General features: G+C 41.4%; 1 protein-coding gene across 1 annotated transcript in view; it reads right to left on the bottom strand.

The window, feature by feature from the left end:
- LOC136877726 (juvenile hormone esterase) overlaps window positions 1-14,932 on the bottom strand; it is a 101,101-nt gene extending 86,169 nt beyond the window's left edge. Inside the window, exon 1 of the mRNA XM_067151936.2 lies at window positions 14,731-14,932. The gene's annotated coding sequence lies outside the window, so the exon portion shown is untranslated. The remainder of the gene's footprint in view (window positions 1-14,730) is intronic.
- Window positions 14,933-22,815: the final 7,883 nt, after the last annotated feature.

Here is a 22,815-nt window from a genome sequence, read left to right on the forward strand (position 1 = left end):
ATCAACAGCGTTATATGCCCTCACTCCATATGAGCACTGCGAAGAGGTCTGCAACTTAATCGTGGCTTTTTTGGTACACAATCTCGTAATTAGAAATTATATACCACCACCTCCCTAGCCCTGCCCGGCTGAGTGGCTCAGACGCTCGAGACGCTGGCCTTTCGTCGCAAACTTTGCAGGATCGATCCTGGCTCAGCTGTGTAGGGGGGAGAGAAGACATATCAGTGCCCTCTCATGGTGTCTTCGTGAGTTACTGTAAACAGATGAATATCAGATCCTGCTAAAGATATATCGGTGCTCCCTAGCCGCGAACTCGTGAGTTACTTTAAACAAATCACTATTAGATCCCGCTAGTGACATAACAGGGGGCGAATAGCTATTGCGAATGTGCCCATGTACATCAGCTTGAGATACATTCTGACGGTGAGTTTGCAAGTTACTGTAAAACGGATTACTCACGCTCTCTGTTAGCCGTGGGAGAAAGTAGAAATGAGGGGCTTCTATCTATCTAAAGAAATGACAAGCAGTTCTCCATCCTTCGGATAGGTGCCGTATGATGGATGACGTAGGGGTTAATTTCAAACTGTTTTATGTATGTTTATGTATGTGTTTAGAAGCAAGGGGATACTGCGCGGTCGACATCGAAAAGAACAAGACATGACTAAGGAAAGTTGGACAAGAGCGTGTTAAGAGACGAACAACGGTTGTGTCAAGCATTATTCCGCTGAAGTAGTAGAATAACAACTGACACTCTGTTAAAAGTAGAACTCGTGTGTTAACGCATTTCCTTTGAAATCTATCTTTCTTATGCAAGATATAGCATGTTACAAGTAACCTTTATTATTCTTTGGTATTATAGGACGAAAATGCAAGGCAGAACGGGCTGCCTTCTTGTAGCTTCCTTCTGCAACAATACAAAAGCCATGACTGCGTGAGAATGTCTGAGTAATCGCCGACCTGTCCGTTACAGAAGTTTATATTGTCAACTGCAGACTTGCGGAGTCTGAGTCCGCAGGCGTGTATTGGTGAGTTGTTAATCTTACTCACTCTTTTTGTAAGTCATCTATTCTTCCTTTACTATTTATTATAAAATTATATACTTTTATTACCTACAAGTCTAGTAGTGGGCTCATTTTTATATATTTTATACGTGTGATTATTTACAGTGGGATAAACACGATATTACAAAATGTGCTATGAATAATTATTTTGCGTCTTATTTCCAAGGAGTTGGTGCGATTTATTCCGAGAGTTATGGATCCAATCGAGCAGTCGTTGGACGACGAAGTTGGTGCAAGTGATGACAGTGATCGGGACGTCGTAAACGATAGTGTTCATAATTCTGAGAGCAAAGAGTCCACGGGTGAAGAGGACGTGACTGAAAGTGAGCAGCATGAAATGTATGTTGGAATTGACGGGACCCAGTGGAATCATCGGCCTGCAATAGAAGGGACAGGCAACCTGAACATAATATTACAAAACACTTGCCTGGAGTAGTAATAGTTGCCATGAATACTGAGACGCTAGTTGAAGCTCTGCAATTGTTCTTTACCGACGAAATGTTACAAGAAATCGTAACATGCACAAATCGATATATATACCCTTGTGTCATACAAGTCAAGGAAAGACAAAGTTGTAGTGGTTCTATCTGCTTTCCATGAAGACCATTCTATTGATGACGATTCAGATGGACCAAAACCCTCAATGATTACCTTCTATAATGACACGAAGTCGGGCGTTGATAAGATTGATGAAATTAAATGCACTTACACCATGACAAGAACATCACGACGTCGAGACTTCTTCCGTGCGATATAAATCAATTAATAGAATGTAACGATTACAATTTCATTCTAAGAAGTAAATTAATAACCAATTATTGTTAATTTAGAATTAGTTTTGGTAAGTCCTGTGATTTGCGGTTCATAACTTCTAATTTATCCTAAAGGACTGAAATGTTCTTGTAAATGTAGATTATATATACATTTATAAATATAAATAAAATCAAAATAAATTAATTACCATGTAAGACAGATTGACTAAAGGGAGAAATAAGGAATTCTTGGAAGAAGAATTGAAATGAAAGGAATGGAAGCTTACAAACGATCGCGGACTGTCAGTCCGCTCGCGTGCAATGGTGTTACAACAGAGCACCCGTTTAACGGAGGGTTAACGCTCTTTATACTACGTATTTCCTTTTACTTCCTTATGTTATCTATCAGAATATCCTCCTCCTAACAGAGAGAATTCATCCTCTGTATAATAGAACTAGTAGCGTATAACTACCTCCTCATCTTCCTCCTAATAGACTTAGACTTCCTCCTTATCCTCCTCCTCACCCCCTCCTCCTCCTAAAACGCATATCTACTTAGTTGAGCACCTGCGCCAGAGTTGACTCCGTTTCAGGCCTTGTACCACTTTTCAAATTCTGTAAAAGAGTTGCGAATCAAACACATTGTACATATTTTATGTATAGTTCTGTAATAATAATAATAATAATAATAATAATAATAATAATAATAATAATAATAATAATAATAATAATAATAATAATAATAATAGCGGGACTGAACATGTGTCATACTAAGGTCAGCCTGTTTTAATATGCAGCTATCACGTCGACCTTGTTATGCATGTTTAGACTTGCTATCAATGTCACTCTCTAGTAAACTCAAGCCTTTATACGCGTATATGCTATAAGTGAGAATATTTTGTTTAGTTTCTAAGATACTGTGATAGGGAGTAGAGCGCATTCTTCCATCATGACATGAGCATTAACAGTTGATGTACTAGTCTTTAAAGTGAACGGGAACAAATTTATGTTCAAAGAGGTGGCTGTGTTGGATTGCACTGTGCTGTGGGCATCTAAATTAGTCAGTTTAGTATTTAGCACACCTTTACCTTACTGTTTGTAAACAGATAAAGACAAAAAGAAGACACAATGGTTAGAAAAAAATAGCTCTGCAGGGGGAAGAGAAAGGAATACCTTTCCACTTTCTATCTACGACTATGAACGCTCTTTTGCGAAGAGCAGATCTTTTGTTTTTAAAGACTTTTAAAAGTAAGGAATGGTTGCGTTAGTATCTACCATCAGCAAGTGAAATTATCGACATGTGTGAATTAGGATGTCAATCATTTAAATCTTTCTTCAAGGAGCATAGTGGATAAACAATTAAACAGTCTTCACGCCATGTGTGCATGCTATTTAATTGGTTGTGTCACAGTGAATGCCGGGAGGTGAACAACATATGTAAATTAGAGTGTCGAAATGGCGACAGTGTAAAAGAAACATTTGCAGAGTGATGACATCATGTCATTTCTATCTGATAATAAGTGTAGTCAGTTGAAAAGGCAATCATAAAGTGTTATGCTTGCAAAAAGGAACTGAACACTTTTACTGAAGACGTGATGAATGCATTACAAAATGCATTTTTGGTCAATGTAGCTGCGAATGCTGTAAAGAAGATCCGGGATGAGGTGCCTCTTGATTGGACATAAGATCCTGTTTTAACAGAGCTTCAAATGTGTAGTTTACATCACGAACAAGTGAGTTTAACTAAGAGACCTTCAGTGAGACCGTATCGTACATGTCAACTCGCTAAACTATATCACGGAACTAAAACTAACGAATTGACTTCGCTTATAAACACCTATCATGGCTACGAAAAGAGTAAGCAAGCTGTAGTAGAAAAAGGTAAAGAAACGTGCTGGGAGAAAGGTGAGGAAGCATGCTGGACATGGACTAATCAATAAGGAGATTGATCTTCTTCCTCTTGAGCATCATCTTCCTAGTTACATGTAATGTGTCCTAGAACTCGACTTGAGGTCCGCTTGGCACGCGTTGATCCTGGTATTAATATGTTAGATGCTGCCTGCAAAGAGCATGCCATTGCTTATCGTCAATACCAACCTGAACTAAGATGTGTAGCTTACGAAAATCTGTATCGTAAAACTATGCAGCGTGTGACGTCACCTAATGCTCAGTTGCTGAGAAGATAGCAGCACTTGTCGTTTCCGGTACAATGAAAAGAAAACTGTTACGGAGTGTTGGCATTAAACAGCGAAGACAGCAGGACTAATCTATGCATGAAAGTACAGAACTGATTTACTTGAAGGAAGAAAAAAAGAAGGAAGAAAGAAAAATACGATTTGTGAAATATAATGCAGGTGTTTGATTTTTTAATGTTAATCCTATCCTATACCATGTCCTAAGTTAACTAGTAGTAATAATGTTGACTTGCAAGTTTAAACTTGTCTTATGCAGTAGAAGAAATGAGGGGTTGAGGTTCTAGAATAAGAAATTCAAGTTTTATAGTGCATCCCCTTTATTGATCCGTGAATTGGAGTTGTTATTAAAACCAAGCCATTTGACATACAGTTTATTTCCACAATGACGAATAACCCATTCGATTAAATAATGATCAGGATATCTTGTTTTCTGCAGTTCTTCGATGTAGAATCTACCTTCAATAGGCTGTCCTGAAAGATCGCGAAGAAAATACATAACTGGATTAGTAAGCTTAAAACACCTGATTTCAAAATTTCTGTGCTCCAGTTGTGTGTGTACGCTTTTGCAAAGATAGACTTGTTTTTGCTGATGCGAACGAAATCACCTTTTTTAATGCGATGGCGGCGCGGATCAGCCGTTTTGAGTACAAGATGAGTAGCATCTAAGCGTGCTGTGTTCTTGATAACAAGACGTGGCTTTGTGCCGATAGTGCGATGAGGTGTATCGTTGTAGGTAGACACGAATCTAGGTAGCAGTTCAGTCCAACGATAAGAAACTTTTGATGTTCTTGTCGACCGCACAGTATCCTCTTGCTTCTAAACACATGTATATAAAAGTTTAAAATTAGTGCCTATGTGATCCCTCATCCATACATGCATGAGACACCTATCCGAAGGATTGAGAACTCCTTGTCATTTCTTTAGATAGATTACGCCCCCGCCCCCCACGCAATCCGACTTTCTCCCACAGCTAACGGAGTGGGTGAGTAATCCGTTTTAAAGTAACTTGCGAACTCGCCGTCAGAGTGTACCTCAAGGTGATGTACATCTGCACATGCGCATTAGCTGTTAGCCCCCTATTACGTTTCTAGCGGTCTCTAATAGTCATTTGTTTACAGTAACTCACGAAGTCGCGGCTAGAGTGCACTGTTCTGTCTCTTGCGGCATCTGATAGTCTTTTGTTTACAGTAACTCACGAGGAGAGTGTACTGACATATCTCTACCAGGATCTGATAGTCATTTGTTTACAGTAACACACGAAAATTGTCGTAAGAGTACACTGTTTTGTCTATAGCGGGATATTTGTTTGGAGTAACTCACGAAGACTCCACGAGAGTGGGCTGATATGCCTGCCTCCCACCCCTCCTCACACGTGAGCCAGGATTGAACCGGCATAGTTTGCGGCAAAAGATAAGCTCTCAACCGTTTGAATCACTCAGCCTGGAATTGTAAGGCGGTGGTGTATAATGTCTAATTACTAGATTATGTGCCAAAACACCTCGATTAAATTCGAGTACTCTCCGCCGTGCTCATATAGAGTGAAGGCATATATTGCAGTTGATTTTGATTTGTCCGACGGATGGAGACGTAAAGCCTTGAGCAGACCTCTCGATGCTGTTCGACAGGAGAACGCTGTGTGTCACTACCGGGTTTACCCTCTCCCTTCCTACTATAATATATCATGTCATTCATTTCATCTTATTATCTTCCCTGATGAGGTTGACGTCAGGGAAGTGCATCCGGTTATTAAAAAAATCCATCTTTGCAGATGGAGAATCGGGACAAGGAATGAACACACGTTAGGTTATAACGTCTTGCACCCTTAGCCAGCAGTCCGCATTTGAAATCGCCCATGCTGTCACAGCTCTGTCAGGAGAAGGCCTGCGCGTTCGGTTATGTAAAGATAAGCATGCATTTTTAAATCACCCGCGTTTATTACGTCACAGCTTCGTCACTCCCCCAAATAGAGACGGCAAAGAGCCTGTGCAAGGTTAGGTTACCGTTCGTGCCCAAGGTTAGATTAACACACGTGTTAACCACACCTACAAGTCACCTCCCTAGTTCGGCTCCTCCAAGGGGAGCCCGTAAATAGCCTGTCTGTGATTAGGTTAGCGTTCCTCGTAGCGAGGTTACGTTAATACGTCATTAGGGCGTCATAACCTCAATTTCCAGTCACCTAATCGATTGGACTCCTCCACGGAGAGCCTGTGTGAGGTTAGGTTAGCCTTCGTGCGCAAGGTAGTTTAACACATCATAATGACGTCTTAACCTCATTTTCATGTCAGCTGACCGATTTGTGGCTCCTTCAAGGGCGTCCGGTCAATTCGGCTCCTCCAAGGGGGACCCGTCCGATTCGGCTCCTCCAAAGTGGCCTTTGAGGTTATGATTGCCCTCGTATGTAAGGGTATTACGTCATGACCTCACCTAGCGGTCAGAAACAATCCAGATTGGCAGGTGAGGTTAGCATTGCCCTCGTACGTACGGGTATGACGTCATGACCACACCTAGGAGTCAAAAGCACCCCAGATCATTCCCTGACCCTCCAGTGGAGTCTGTGAATTTGCAAGGTTATGACGTTAATCCGCGTCCTTACCGAGAGGTCAATGAACCTGGGTACGAACTCCCATAGGTACACTACTAGGGGTCACGAACCCAAAGATGAACTACTAGGGGTCAATGACCTCGTGGGAAAATAATAATAATAATAATAATAATAATAATAATAATAATAATAATAATAATAATAATAATAATAATAATAATAATAATAATAATAATAATAATAATAATAATAATAATAATAATACATCATTGCAGTGCCGGATTACTACAGTAATTTGCAGCACCTGTGTTTGTTTGAAAGAGTATTTTTAATTTAATAGAGTTATTGATATATGTATGCACATTATTTTTCTTGTTTTTACTATTTGCTTTGCGTCGCACCGACACAGATAGACCTTACGGCAACGGTGGGAACGAAAGGGATAGGAGTGGGAAGTAATTGAGCGTGACCTTGACTAGGATACTGCCCCAGCATTTGCTTGGTGTGAAAATGGGAAATCACAGAAGACCTTGTTCAGGGCGGTCGATAGTGGAGTTCGAACCCACTATTTCCCGAATGCAAGCTGACGGATGGGTAACCCAAACCTCGCAGACACTCGTTCGGTGTTATGTACTGTTAAATAAAAAAATACATTCAGGGAGGAAAAAGGCTGAATCAGTAAAGGCACAATAAATGTTATACATTTTCGGCGACTAAGCGCTCTCGTTCGCTCTTCCTTTTGCATAGCGGCTGATACTGATAACCTAACCTAAACTAACCTAACGAAACGAAATTAGTCTCAAAAGTAAAAGGCTGTAATAGAAGGTATGGTAAAATGACTACAATGATGTGACACGGAGAAAATGATTATAGTTTTTTAACAAATGTCAAATATTTTGAATAATATTCGTCCTAGAAATAAAAAAAAAAGTAGCTGACGGTCCCAGACAAAACATAAACAACTGAGAAATGGACAAATTAGGAACACATGGCTCTCGAAAATATCACTGCCTTCTAGATAAATTAAAGACAAGTGATTGTTGAAGTTTTCACTGTTTTCTGAATACTACTGTGTATTGCTTCCGAGGCGAATAAGGGCGAGAAAAGCGAGTGACAAGAAACCGCGGTTTCGCTACCAAGGATTAGGAATGATGCAACGGGTTAATGACAAAAACACGGTAAGAGTTTTACCACGACTTCGTAACGCTTGATATTTACCGAGAATGGTGCATCTGGGCTTAAGTGTATATCTGACGGCCAGTGAACTAGTTAGCATCTTCTGCAGTTACGATAGTGTTTATATACATGGAAAGTTTAAATGAGCATATCAGAAACATTATGCTCTTTAATTATCGCAAGGGCAAAACAGTTTCACAAACTCGGAAGAAGATTTGTGGTGTTTACGATGAGGATGCGTTAACCGATCGGACATGTCAGAAATGTTTTTTAGGTTTCGATCTGGAATTCTTTCCTTAAAGTTCAAACCTCGCACCGAAAGATCTCATTGTTACAGTCGAGGAAAGACTCAGGGAGTTGATTGAAAGTAAGTCAAGGGTGACAGCGGGAGAAATAGCTCATTTGCTGAGATATCGTGCCGTAATGTGAGGAAATACGTGAATAGGTGTGGTTACAGCATTCGTTGCGATGTATGGGTGCCCCATAAACTCAGTAAACTGAATGGGGTACAGCGCGTGCCCATTTGTGACTCGTTACTAAGGCGAAATGAATATGATCCATTTCTGGAGACGGGTGATGAGAAGTGGACCATTTATGACAACATTGCAAGCAGAAAAGGTCATAGTGAACAAAAGGTGAACCTCCACTCACATTTGCTAATTCCGACCTCCATTTTAGAAAAGTGGTGCATTTGGTGGGATTGAAAAGACATTTTCTATTACAAATTGCTTCCTAATGGTCAGAGCATCAATTAAGAGATATATTGTTCACAGCTCGAACATGTGAAAGAAACCATTGAAGAGAGACAGCCATAATTAACAAACAGTGGTGGTGTTCCATCATGACAGCGTGAGACCACACGTGTCTATTGCGACTCGTCAGAAGTTTTAGTGTTTTGGCTGGGAAGTGTTAGCTCACCCGCCCTTCTGCCCTGATATCGCTCCATCAAATATCACACCGAAAGACCTTATTGTTACAGACGAAGAAAGACTCAAGGAGTTGATTGAAAGTAAGACAAGGGTGATAGCGGGAGAAATAGCTCAAAGTGCTGAATAAATCGTTCCGTAATGTGAGGAAAATGTGAATAGGCTTAGTTATAGCCTTCGTTGTGATGTGTGGCTGCCCCATAAACTCAGTACAGTATTTGTATCTCTGAAGAATTATCTGAATGGTAAACGCCTTGCTTTGGTGGAGGACTTCAGAAGTACCATCAAATGGTTCATACAACAAGAATCTGCAACGTTTTGGGAAACTGATTTTTTTAAGATGCCCAAAAAATGGCAAAAAGTCATTGATAATACTGGAAAGTACTTATATCCTATTAACATAGAGAAAACATGAACATAAACACAGGTGTTCCTGCACTAGAATGGCTTGGAGTTACGTCGGCAACTTTTCCAACACAACGTTAAGTGGGCATGCATACGCACCAGGCGTTGTAAATGGCGTTATTAACGTACTTTCTTTCCAACGAGAGAGAAACAATATTTTAGGTAATGCTCTGCTAGACCATGCTATCAAAAACGGACGGAGGATCATACAAATGTTTCTGGAAATGAGGCACACGCAGATAGAATGTAATTCAGACCACAGCACAATGGAATAAAAATTGAGGAACAGGCCAATCCATCACACCAGCAAATACATTAAGACCACAAAAGAAGCAATAATAATAATAATAATAATAATAATAATAATAATAATAATAATAATAATAATAATAATAATAATAATAATAATAAAATTCCTTCATGAGGTCAAATGGATTATTTCACTAAGTATTGTCTGTAGCCTTTGCACACTTAAATAAAAGTCGCGGGGCAAATGTAAACAGAGTAAAGGCAAAGATTGAACACACCAGTAAATATCTGATATTGCCAATTGTATGCATTTTTATGGGTGTCATATTCCAAGACCAGGGCTGAGGAAGTTAGCAGACGTGACATATTCAGGTACAGTCGAAATGGAAATACTGAGCAATGTAATTTGTATGAAGACTGCCAACTATAACCACACCGGCGTAAAGTGGTGAAATCACCAGTAAAATGTCCGCTTCCCTAGCGTAACGGTTATCAATATTAACTGTCGTCCTCGGAGGCCCGGGTTTGATTTCCGGTTCTGCCAGCAATTTAAGAATGGGAGGAAGGCAGGTAAGTGGTTAAAATAGTACACCACCTCCACCTTCTCAAGGATGTTTCCTGGAGCGTGAGATGTTTGGTCTGGGATACAACTGGGGAGGAGAACCAGTACCCCATCCAACCTACCTCACCTTCTATGCTGAACATGACGGGCCGTGTAACGGATGGGAAGATTGGAAGGGATAGACAAGAAAGAATGAGGGAAGCGGCCGTAGTCATGAATGAGGCACCATCCTGGCATTTGCCTGGTGAAGAATTGGGAAATCACAGAAAACCACTTCGAGGATGGCGTAGTTGGGAATCGAACCTCCTCTACTAAGATGACTTCCCGAGGCTGAGTGGACCTCGTTCCAGTTCAGGTACCACCTTTTCCAATTTCGTGGCAGAATCGGGAATCAAACCCAGGCCCCCGAGGTGGTATCTAATCACACTAACTACTACACGAAACGTCCAGACTAATCGATATAATACCCAGACTAATCGACGTAATTCTTTCATAATTATTTAGTGTGGACTATCGAAATCCTGTTTTTGTGGGGGGGGGGTCTCTTGCAAAACTGTACGATTGTGGTATATGACACATTGCCGTTTCATGGACGATATTCTTTTGATGCCGAGTGAGCTGGCTAAGCTTCACGGGTCATGTTGTTATGAGTTTGCATTCAGGAACCATGAAGATGATTTTCCGTGTTTTCAAATTTTCATTACAGGCAAATGTCGGGACTGTCCCGCAGTTAGGGCTACATCTGGAATCTTTCCAATCCTAGAACTTTTCATACTAACGTCGCTGGAAATCTGTGTTAGTGTAACGTTAAAACACTACCAAATTTTCTTTTGATATATAATACTTATCTTCCTTCCTTTCCATATTTATTTATTTATTTATTTATTTATTTATTTATTTATTTATGTATGCATGTATTTGTTTATTTAACTAGCATGACCGCACCTTCACCGCGTTTATTATTTCAAACCTTAACCATTTAAAATCATTTATTTAAAAGCAAAATATAAATATAGGCTACTTATTAACAGACATAGTTTTTTGGCAAATTACATGAAATACAGTATTTTATTTTTAATAATATTGTTACTTTCGATGTTTAAGATACCATGACCAGGCGAGTTGGCCGTGCGTTTAGGAGCGTGCAGCTGTGAGCTCGCATCCGGAAGATAGTGGGTTCGAACTACACTGTCGGCAGCCCTGAAGTTGGTTTTCCTTGGTTTCCCATTTTCACACCAGAAAAATGCTGGGGCTGTACCTTAATTAAGGCCACGGCCGCTTCCTTCCCATTCCTAGGCCTTTCCTGTCCCATCGTCGCCATAAGACCCATCTGTGTCGGTGCCTGGTGTGAAAATGGGAAACCACGGAACACCATTTTCAGGGCTGCCGACAGTGGGATTCGAACCCACTATCTCCCGGATGCGAGCTCACATCTGCGCGCCCGTAAACGCACGGTCAACTCGCCCGGTGGGAGGAAGCTAAGATGTATAGAGTGTTTGGCTTTCCAACTCTTGAACAGCCCACGTCCAGTTGGCAATGGGAGAAGAACCGTTTCTGTAGATGGAGTCCAATAACTTAAAGCGATTGTCCTTGTACCTTGTTGATGCTCATAACGAAACTCAAACAAAGGGTAAACTGCAGACGTCTAAATTAAGACGGTTTATCCGAAAGAATGATTTGAATCCGAGGAATGAATTCTACTTCGCTCGCGCTATGTCCGATCATGATGGTGGCCTCAATAATATTCGACATCAGTTTCTTGATTGAGAGTCACGTTCCGATGCAGAGGGAAGGAGGATTCACATTTCTGAGAAGGATAATCGGTGCCAAGTCGTCCGCTCCAAGATGTTCGAGGGTACTCCAGGTGATTTCAAGTTGTTGAAAAACTCTGTCGTGTAGTCGGCAGCCTCATCTGTATTAAACATGTCGATACACTTGAAAATTTGTAGATCACCGGGTAATTCTTTTAAAAGTTGCTTGTTGATGACGTCGACAGCTTCATTTCTTGTAGCAAGAATTGAACATTGATACAGCCATGCGTGATCGGTGAAATGCTTGTCCCCACATATGACAAAAATTTCAGATCAGTTCGTACCGTAGATTTGGCTGGACTTCGCACACTTACACACAGATAAACACTTCCGTACCGGGTGAGTTGGTTCGGTTAGGGACGCGCGGCTGTGAGCTTGCATCCGGGAGATAATGGATGCGAATCCCACTGCCAGCAGTCCTGAAAATGGTTTTCCGTGGTTTCACATTTTCACACCAGGAAAATGCTGGGGCTGTACTTTAATTGAGGCCACGGACGCTTCCTTCCAACTCCTAGGCCTTTCCTAACCCATCGTCGCCATAAGACCGAACTGTGCAGGTGCGACGTACAGCCACTAGCAAAAAATACACTTCCGTGGAATATATCACGGACTGAATGAAAATGACTTCCTATGCCACGGACTTAAAATGGCACCTTCACTGATATACAGTGGAACCTCGATATCTGGAATCAATTTGGGAGCTAAATTTTGTTTTGTGTTATAGAAATTTCGAGCTATAGAGAATGCCATTTTTGAGCATGAATAGCACATAATTAAATCATATGTATCTACGGGCTTACACTGAATACACTATTTTAATGGTATTAAAAACATACAAACGAATACTCTTTTACAGCATCACTTTTTTTTTTTGCTAGTTGCTTTCGAGTTACAAAATATATTTTGCTTCAAAGGAGAAAATGCTTGCTTCGAGAAATAGTGAAATTCGTGTAACCGAATTTCGATTAATAGAGAAATAAATACAAGCGAACAATAAGATAAACTACCGATAAATTTATGTTACTTCGAAAAACTGAAAATTCGAGTAATGGAGTTTCGACATTTCTTGGTTCTACTGTATGTATTACTATTCCTTGTTTATTATTGTCTAATTTATCTGTTTCCTCTAAATAAAAATATAAGATTGAGTTAGAAGAAAGTATGGTTCACGTTTTATTGCTGATATAGAGAAATCTTCGTAATTCGTGAAATTTTAAGTGAATGAAATGAATATTAGATAAATATGAAATCTATATAATAAAATTTACTAAAAATAGTTGTGGCAAATCTGTCCGTCCGTTCTACTGAACCGACTTGCTTCATTTTTATTTTTTTCTCTCCGGAATTACCTGTCGGTGAATCATGGGACACTGATAGGTCTCTTAAGTTCAGCCAACTTTGAATGATCATTAAATGATCACTTCAATATTCGCAGGTGAAAGATTATTCTAACCCATAATACATTTTGTACTTAGCAGGTTGCTAAGTGACTAACACTTTCATTAATATTCTGATATGTGATTTCCATCCTTAGTAATGTGATTGCAAGCAGGCATGTTTGATTACTACTTGTCAAGCCACGGAGTATACACCTTCCTATGATCTCGGAAGAATACTATTCCCTGCTAGATACTCTTTGATTCTCTATTTTTCCGCTGCTTCGCAATATATTCAACAGATGGCAGAGCGCTCCTAATAACTTACATGGTGCTAAGAGAAAAACATCTACATACTAACAGACACCATCATTATCTGGAAACACCTATCGAAGGATAACCTAGTCACATAAGAAAGAGTGAATGCCATGTTTCTTAAAAAAGTAGTCTGCCTGGCAAAAACGCTCCTTCGAAATTAACCTATGAGCTCGCAAGAAAACCGTTCTATATAGAGGAACTGCCATTAAAAATACCATTGCCTTCTACGACACAATACCAAGCTTTACATCAAGAACTGTATCATAAGAAAGCGAATATAAGGATGGATTTTTGCCAAACATGCGGCATGTTGACGTCAGAACGGATGAATTCTGACTGCGAACTGCGGCATACCATAACGAGCTTCGTGTTAAATGTTCATAAAACCATTGAAGAGGGCAGGCAGAATAATAAGACTACGACAGGCATTTCAAGACGAGTTGAAAATTAAAACCTACAACCTGTTTTCCAATCATTGACCGGGTCAGGAATGAAATGAATGAATCATATATAGGCTATTAGTACGATGGGGTCGCCACTCCCAAGGTGATTTATTAATGACTGATAGATGCTATGAAATGAGAATGGAGAGTGTTGCTGGAATGAAAGATGACAGGGAAAACCGGAGTACCCGGAGAAAAACCTATCCCGCCTCCGCTTTGTTCAGCACAAATCTCACATGGAGTGACCGGGATTTGAAGCACGGTATCAAGCGGTGAGAGGCCGACGCGCTGCCGTCTGAGCCACGGAGGCTTCAAGACGTGTTATCTGACCTATTTATAACGAATGCTGTGGAGGAGCACAGCTCCACTAGTAAGTAATTAAAACGATAAAATTAAAATAAACATTTAATGAAAGCAGGTATTTACCTGGATAAAGATCTAAGAATACGACTACGTAAAAAATGTAGATTTCTGCGTGCCGTAGATTTGGCTGGGCATCGCACAATTATACACAGATAAACAGTTCCGGATATTACGTACTGAAAATGGCTCCTCGTTTCGAGGCCCAAAAATGGCTTCCTACACCATAGACTCTTTGACTTGTATTACCTACTTTGCATACGTTACCTAGTGACAGCGAATATTTTAATTTAATCTTGGTGACAGCAGGTGGATTATCATATTTCAACACACCTTTTCCGGCTTCGAGGTGCATTAATTTGGACCCGGTTCCATCTGAATATGTTAAAAATTTAAGACCTCTGTGCTAGGCATCGCGTACACAGAGACACGCACATATTTCCTTTAATTATTATAGAAGGTTAGATATAATCTGTGCTTCTGAGATATCTGACAATAAATCACGCAACTAAACATACACACCACTGCACAATTAGGAGATGACTGACACTTACCTACTGAGAAAACAAACGGCACTGACAGGCGATGAGCTGAAATTCTGGAGAGGAAGTTTCTAGGCGAAGCTCTATAATTGATGCACACTATATATTTACGTATTACGTTGCCAAGAGAGGGGTTTGGTTACTTGGTAATAAATATGTTTTACTTAGGCTATAGGAGAGTAGCGCCTCCAGCTGACAGTGAATGGTGAGGGCGCTCCTTCTTACTAGTAGCTGACCGAACCCTGTCCTTTTCCTTTATACCTTTTCCTGAACTACTCATGAATGGATATTGCAGACATTACGACTTCAGATAAGTAATCTGTTACAAGTTTTAAAAATCGGCCACGGGGAACCCGTTTCCGTTTATCAGCTGGGTTGAATTTGTTAAGATACTTGTGCAGTTACGTCAACGTTGCATTATTGCTTACATTACATATAGTAGTTAAGGCAATGTCTTAGGGTTTGCCTTATGATTTCAGTTAAAATTCATCGCAATAAAGTATCCTGAGATTTGGTTAGCAATGCTCATTACAATCGAAGGCCACGCACGTAAGTTCCAGCGGCGAATGTATTCGATGTTTGGTCTCCTGAAATAATAGTCACCATCAATACAGTACATTATTTAACTTTCTTCGGACTGAAAGAGTTGGCTGAACGGATAGGGTCGCGTGACTGTGAGCTTGCATTCTGGAGATGGTGTGTTCAAATCCAATCGTCGGCAGTCCTGAAGATGGTTTTCTGTGGTTTCCCATTTACATACCAGGCAAATGCTGGGGATGTACCTTTAATATTAAAGTCACGGCCACTACCTTTCCACTCTTAGCCCTCTCCTATATTTGCGTCGCCGAAAGTCTTCGAGAGTTAGTGCGAAGTTAAAAAAAGAAAATAAAGTCATCTCCGTACAGGCAATGAAGTTCCTTGGAGGAGTGGAAGGTAAATGCTCCGACTATCCGTAACCCCGGAGCTTGGTGGGGTAGAGTAGTTAGCTCTACGGCTGGCCGCCTTTTCTCTTAGAAAGGGTTTTTCCCTCGGACTCAGCGAGGGATCCCACCTCTGCCGCCTCAAAGACAGTGTCCAGGATCGTGAGACTTTGGGTCGGGGAAGTACAAATGGAAAGGAGGAACAGTACTGCGTCCAAGCGGCCTCACCTGCTATGCTGAACAAGTGCCTTTTGGGAGGGATGGGAAGATCGGAAGGGAGAAACAACGAAGAGGGAAGGAAGCGGCCAAGGCCTTAAGTTAGGAACCATCGCCGCATTTGCCTGGAGGAGAAGTGAGAAACCACGGAAATCCACTTCGAGGATGGCTGAGGCCAGAATCGACTCCCCTCTAAACCCCTCTACACAGTTGACTTCCCGAGACTGAGTCGACCTCGTTCCAGCCCTCGTACCACATTTCAAATTTAATGGCGGAGCAGGGACTCGAACCCGGGACTCTGGGGTTGGCAGCTAATCACAGTAACCACTACACTACAGAGGCTGACTTGTCATATCTTTAACAGAGGAAATCTGATAGTTCCGTTGACCGACCGGAGTATGCTCAGGATTCCGTGGGTTGCTCGACTAACGAACCGAGTACTCAGAAGGGCAAGAGCGAGTCAGGAACTCATTTGAACAGTAAAGCGCCGTAAGATTTCTTAAATTGGCCACATCCTCAGCAATGACCGTTACCGGATCTGACAATGGGTTCGTCTTCTTCTTCTACCGCATTTCCCACACCTGGGAGTCTTGGGTACGAACTGTGTTGTACATGTGGATTTGGCCCTGTTTCACGGCCAGATGCCCTTCCTGTCGCCAACCACATGTGGAAGGGTGTAATCACTATTGAGTGTTTCTGTTGTGGTAGGCAGTGTGGTGTGCTGTATTTGTATGAAGAAGAAAGTGTTGGGACAAAGACAAACATACAGTCCCCCAGCCAGAAGAATTAATAAGACGCGATTAAAATCCCAGACACGGCCAGGAGTCGAACCTGGGACACTCTGAACCGAAGGCCTCAACGCTGACCATTCAGCTATTGAGTCGGACTGATCTTACAATGGATTTTACAAGGCAAAATACAGGATGGAAGTGTTGTCGGGAGGAGGCGACTACCATAGCTAAGAAACATCAAAGAATGGACTGGAACTCACAGTGTTGAAAGATTCTTCCCTCTAGCAACAGATCGCACAATACAGTGACAGCCAACGTTAGTGGGACTTGATATGGTACTGTGATGTAGAAAAATTACTTATACCTCGTGTTGATGTCACAGACGATCAGCCTCCAAAGCACGAGCGAACACTCCCGGGATGCTGCAATGCTCGATCACCCTCCAGAACTTTCGTGGGGGTGCATAGTAATAACAGAAAGAACTAAAAAAGGGGAATTTAATTTTTCCTCATAGTTCGTAACCCTAACAATACCAAGGCATTTTTCGTCCCGTTCATTACCAACGGTGGGGTTGGAGGTGTGCTGAGTTGCCCGCTAAGAAGTTTTTGTTTACTTTCTTCTCTATCACAAGTTAGGTATATATCCTTTTTTTTACACGTACATCAGAACGTTCTTTTTTCCGCCCTGACAAGATTAAAAACTTACCTGCGCAGTACCATGACGCAAGGAAAATTGAGCGACAACGCAATCATGCATGTCCATAATAAATATAAAAAAATAAATGGAATCTTGAAACTGTGGCGAACATTTTCATCAACCGATCAACCGTTCGTAGGAACACTGTCTTTATGAGTGAGGATTAGAAATTCAGCCAGGATTTTAAATTTTGTAATAAAGACATAAGTCTGTTTTTTATTATCATTTAAAATGAGAGGTTTGTCTGTACATTGCTCAGATTTTAAAAAAGATTGGTATTTCTGCATCGGACGTGTCCACAGTAACAAGGAATACACTTAAAAATTTTCCGTAATTTCTGTCTGTCTGTCTGTATGTATGTATGTCTGTCTGTTTGTCTGTACGTGCATCACGAGAAAACGGCTGAAGAAAATTTATTGAAAATCTGTATGTGAAATCGGAGAATACGTCGCTTCAATCCAGACCATAAATAATTTTATTCACACGGAGGAGGATAGGTTATCTAGGAGAAAAATATATTCTGTTATGGAGGGTAAGAGATGTAGAGGTAGAACAAGACGACGATGGTTAGACTCATTTTCTAACGATTTGAAGATAAGAGGTATAGAGCTAAATGAGGCCACAGCATTAGTTGCAAATGGAGGATTGTGGCGACGTTTAGTAAATTCACAGAGGCTTGCAGACTGAACGCTGAAAGGTATAACAGTCTATAATGATACAACGAATGAATGAATGCATGAATGAATGAGTGAAATGGTAGTTTAGGGGAACTCCTTAAATTTAATTCGCAAATATGTAATTAGTTGTCCAAATAAATTTATATATAATTAAATTTCCAATCATTGTGTCTGAAACATTTTTTTACCGTACCGGCTATGTTAAGAGACTGATGTTAGGAAGGGCATCCAGCAGCCATCTTGCATAGTAGTCCTTGCCTCATTTCCCGAAAGTTAGGTTGGTAATACTAATAGGTCATAAGTTTCAGTTTGTGAGCCCCTGAGGCAGAATAGAGTATATCAGCGATCTTGCATAGTAGCACTTGCCTCAGTTCTCGAAAGTCAAGCTGATAAAACTAATAGGTCATAGATTACAAATTGTAATCCCCTGAGGCAAATATCTAGATTTCGGTCCATAATGTAATGTCGTATGGCTTTTAGTGCCGGGATATCCCAGGACGGGTTCAGCTCGCCAGATGCAGGTCTTTCTATATGACACCCGTAGGCGACCTGCGCGTCGTCGTGATGAGGATGAAATGATGATGAAGACAACACATACACCCAGCCCCTGTGCCATCGGAATTAACCAATTAAGGTTAAAATCCCCGACCAGGCCGGGAATCGAACCCGGGACCCTCTGAACCGAAGGCAGTACGCTGACCGTTCAGCCAACGAGTCGGACATTTCGGTCCATGATAATACAGTATAGCAGCCACCTTGCATAATAGCCCTTGCCTCATTCCCGAAATATAGGCTGGTAAAACTAATAGGTCATAAGTTACAGGTTGTGAGCCCCTGAGACAGCCTTCTAGTTAGGTCTATACGAATGGAGCATAGCAGAAATCTTGCCTATTAGCCCTTGCCTCAGTTCTCGAATGTCGGGCTGATAAAACTAATTGGTAATAAGTTACTACGTACAAGTTGTGAACCCCTGAACCACCTCTCTAGTTAAGTCTATACGAATAGAGTATAGCAGCCATCTTGTATATCATTGCTTGCCTCAGTTTCCGAAAGTTAGGCAGATAAAACTAATAGGTCGTAAGTTAAAAGTTGTGAGCCTCTGTGGTAGTTCTGTAGAGTTAGGCTTATTGCAGACTCAGCTACAGACTCCTTTGTGCTAACAGATGCTGTAGCATTACAAAGCAGAGTTGTGTTCAAAGTCTAAGAGTGAAGCCTGCCCGGGTCGGATATTTCATTCATGTCAATAATTGTAACTCATGCAATTTCCCTCTTCGGACTGGCAGCTGAGTTCAAGGATGTTGCTCACATAGCATAACCAGGTACACCATCAGCAGATTCCTGAAGCCTCGAGGTTATGAGAATCGCGTATAACGTTCTTAGGAAGCGTGTGGTTTTCCTCTTCATATATAATTTCATTTCCAAATTACATTGCGTTAAAATTCAGCCGGGCAAGCAATCCCCATCACCATACCACTCTATACTTGAGTGAGAAATGCCTAGTCCTCGAGTAAGCTGTTTCTATGGGGGTAGACAGTAGCAACAGTGTATAGGAAACAGCGTGTTATTGTAGTAGCAGATTGTTCTCGAGTCAGAAGGGTTAAAATCTACCACCCAGCTAAACCCTCGATTCCCTTTTTAGAGAATGTTAAACATTAATGCTAGATTCAGCTCGAGGTCCTCTAGCCGCTAAACCATGCTCGGAAGTTAAGATACTCTGGTACCCCCTTTTAGTCGTTTCTTACAGCAGTAGTTCATCACCCTGCGACCTACAAAACATGTTGTAGTTATTACATCACTCCTCCGAGAGTCGAACGTTACGAAGGGCATCCGGTTAGGAGGATGGAACCTCGAATTAGCCCTAAACGCGAAAAACCCTAGCACAGCGCACGTCGGGTTTGTGCCGTAAGAGGCTAAGTATACGCAAGAGCCCCTGTGCTAGACTTCAGTTAGGAAGGGCATCTGATTAGGAGGATGGCACCTCGAATTAGTCCAATACGCGAAAAGCCCTAGTTCAGCCCTCGCCAGGTTAGTGCCGTAAGTGCCCATGTATATGCAAGAGGCCTTGCAGCAGCCATCTAAACTCGGGTCCCTAGCACTAGTATTTTGCACGCGGCCGCCATCTTACGCATTAGTCCGTAGGCGGTCTCCTTAAGTCCTATGTATACCGCCTATCCTACCGTGGACCAGCCTTCTCCATAAGAGCCCGTGTGTAGCCGCCATCTTACACACTAGAGCAAGAATCATCCGAACATTTGTGTAAAGAAATAGTGTCATGTAACAAAATGTGTGACATAAGTGTAACCTAGCAAACGTGCAGGCTCTAATGTAAAGTATGGATGGATGGCCGGACAATGTTACGTAGCAACCGTGCAGGTTACGTCGTATGGCTGGTGGTCACCCAAACTCCCTCTGTGGATCAGTGGCAGAGCGTCAGTCTCCGGCTCCCAAGGTAGCGGATTCAAACCCGGCAGAGGTAGCCAAATTTTAGAAGGGTGGTGAAATGTCCATTTGACACTCCATGTCGTACGATGTTGGCATGTAAAAGAACTCAGGTTACACATTTGGTGTTTACCCGACAAAATTCAATAAAACTCAGCCGTAGACGCCCAAGGAAGATTCGGTTTACTCTGCCATCTAGTAGGCCTGGAGTAAAACGGAACGCGTAAATTGCCGAGCAAACAGCTGATAGCGTCAAATTGAAATGCTCGCACAGGGTTTATTAATATTATTTATTATTATTATTAGTCTATTATTATTATTATTATTATTATTATTATTATTATTATTATTATTATTTCTTGTCGTTCTTTCGTAATCCGTTCACCGTCCAGGGTTGACTTGTCCGTCAGAATCGGTAAGGCATCCCACCTCCATCCCCTCAATGGCAGTGTCTTGGAGCGTCAGACTTTCAGTCGGGAAAACAACTGGGAAGGAGGCTCCGTGGCTCAGGCAGCAGCGCACCTGCCTATCATCGCTGGGTTCCGGGATTCAAATCCCGGTCACTCAATGTGAGATTTGTGCTGAACAATGCGGAAGCGGGACAGGTTTACCTCCTGGTACTCCGGTTTTCCCTGTCATATTTCATTCCAGCAACACTTGCCAACATAATTTAATTTCATTAAGCATTCATTAATCATTGCCCCAGAGGAGTGCGACAGATTGGGCAGCCGGCACAATTCCCAACCTTGCTGCTAGAAGGGGGCTTCATTCATTCGAATAACTGGAAACAGGCTGGAGATTTTCAGTTTCAGGCAAGGAAGAGGGCAGGAAGCGGCCGTAGCCTTAAGTTAGGTACCATGCCAGAATTTACCTGGAGAAAATGTGGGAACCATGGAAAACAACGAAAAACCATTTCGAGGATGGCTGAGGTGGGAATCGAACACCCCTCTATTCAGTTTACCTCCCGAGGCTGGGTGGACCCCGCTCCAGTCCTAGTACCACATTTCAAATTTCTTGGGAGCTGGCTTGATGTTGGTTATAAACTCTGTTTTTTTGGAAAGAGATTTGGAGGCCAGCTTTTGCTGCTTGGATTCTCAGTTCTCGAACCGGGGCCTCCGGTGGTGGCAGGTAATCACACTAACCACCAAACAACATAGGTGGACTTTATTATGATTATGTATGTATGTATGTATGTATGTATGTATGTATGTATGTATGTATGTATGTATGTATGTATGTATGTATTGAACCCTTTGGTCCATATTGAGGGATACCTACCTTTCTTACCTATCAGCAAAGTTCATGAGATCTGTCTCTTGGGTCGTGTCGGGTTCTTCGTCACTTGCTGAGGTAAAGGTAGGGTTCAGTAATTCTAATCTATCTACTGGAATGAAAGGTCTGTTTAAAAGATTCCTATTTATTCAGGAAATTTTGAAGCCTTCTTTTATGTCAATGGTATCATAGAAGTCAATTGTGTCCACTGGACACCACAATCATTTTTACATAAACGTCAGAACACTGGTGTGAGACTTTAACGTAACTGTCTGACGGGCATTCTTACTAGAAACCTTTGTCTCAATTATTAATCATTTAAGAAAGGAAAGTCTGGAAATCCTTAAATTCGGCTTCCATGTGAGACCACATGTACCATCATAGTGATTCGTTATGGTCCAGCCCTCGTAACACGTACTCTGGACTCTGGGTATAATTAAGGCCGTCCAATCGGTGTGTGCCACACAGTGGTTCTACGGCATGGACACTTAATTGAATCGATATGACCTGCGTCTATGTCATGGACCGACATCTAATCTTCTAAGTTACTCTAAAGTCATTGTGGATGATGACCGCAAGGAAAGGATGCTACAATGGCATATGGCCCTAATCTAAGTCACTGAGGTTGATGACCCCCTGACCATCCAAGTTTCTAGGCTGAAGGCTAAACACAATTAAGTTACATCGGTTGATGACCAAAGTTCCACTTTACTATCCCAGCACATTCACTGCTCAATCAATCAAAGTTCAATACTTACAACAATAGCAATGCTCACAAACTTTGTGGCAGTAAAATCCATTTCCTTCGGATATGTCCCTTTAATCGTTACTTTATTTTTTAATATTCCCCAGAAAACAAACTAAAATTTCCAGAATGCATCTCCAAGTTATTCGCTTGATTAAAGTTATTTCAAAATGCGGTTTCACTGAATGTTAAAGATCAGTAAATTTTATCTCCGCGGACTCTGGTTTCTTCACAAATTCCTACGCAGCTGTGATGTAAATTCAATATTGCGATGTTTATATGGCTGGAAAAGAATTTGTTACATAATTCGTGTCCAGCTATATATCTTGTCTTGTGATCTCACACTTTTAAAATCTAATCTAGTCCTAACCGTTATTAACACTCGGATATCCTAATAATCT

Source organism: Anabrus simplex, chromosome 7, assembly GCF_040414725.1.
Source record: "Anabrus simplex isolate iqAnaSimp1 chromosome 7, ASM4041472v1, whole genome shotgun sequence".
Taxonomy (NCBI): domain Eukaryota; kingdom Metazoa; phylum Arthropoda; class Insecta; order Orthoptera; family Tettigoniidae; genus Anabrus; species Anabrus simplex.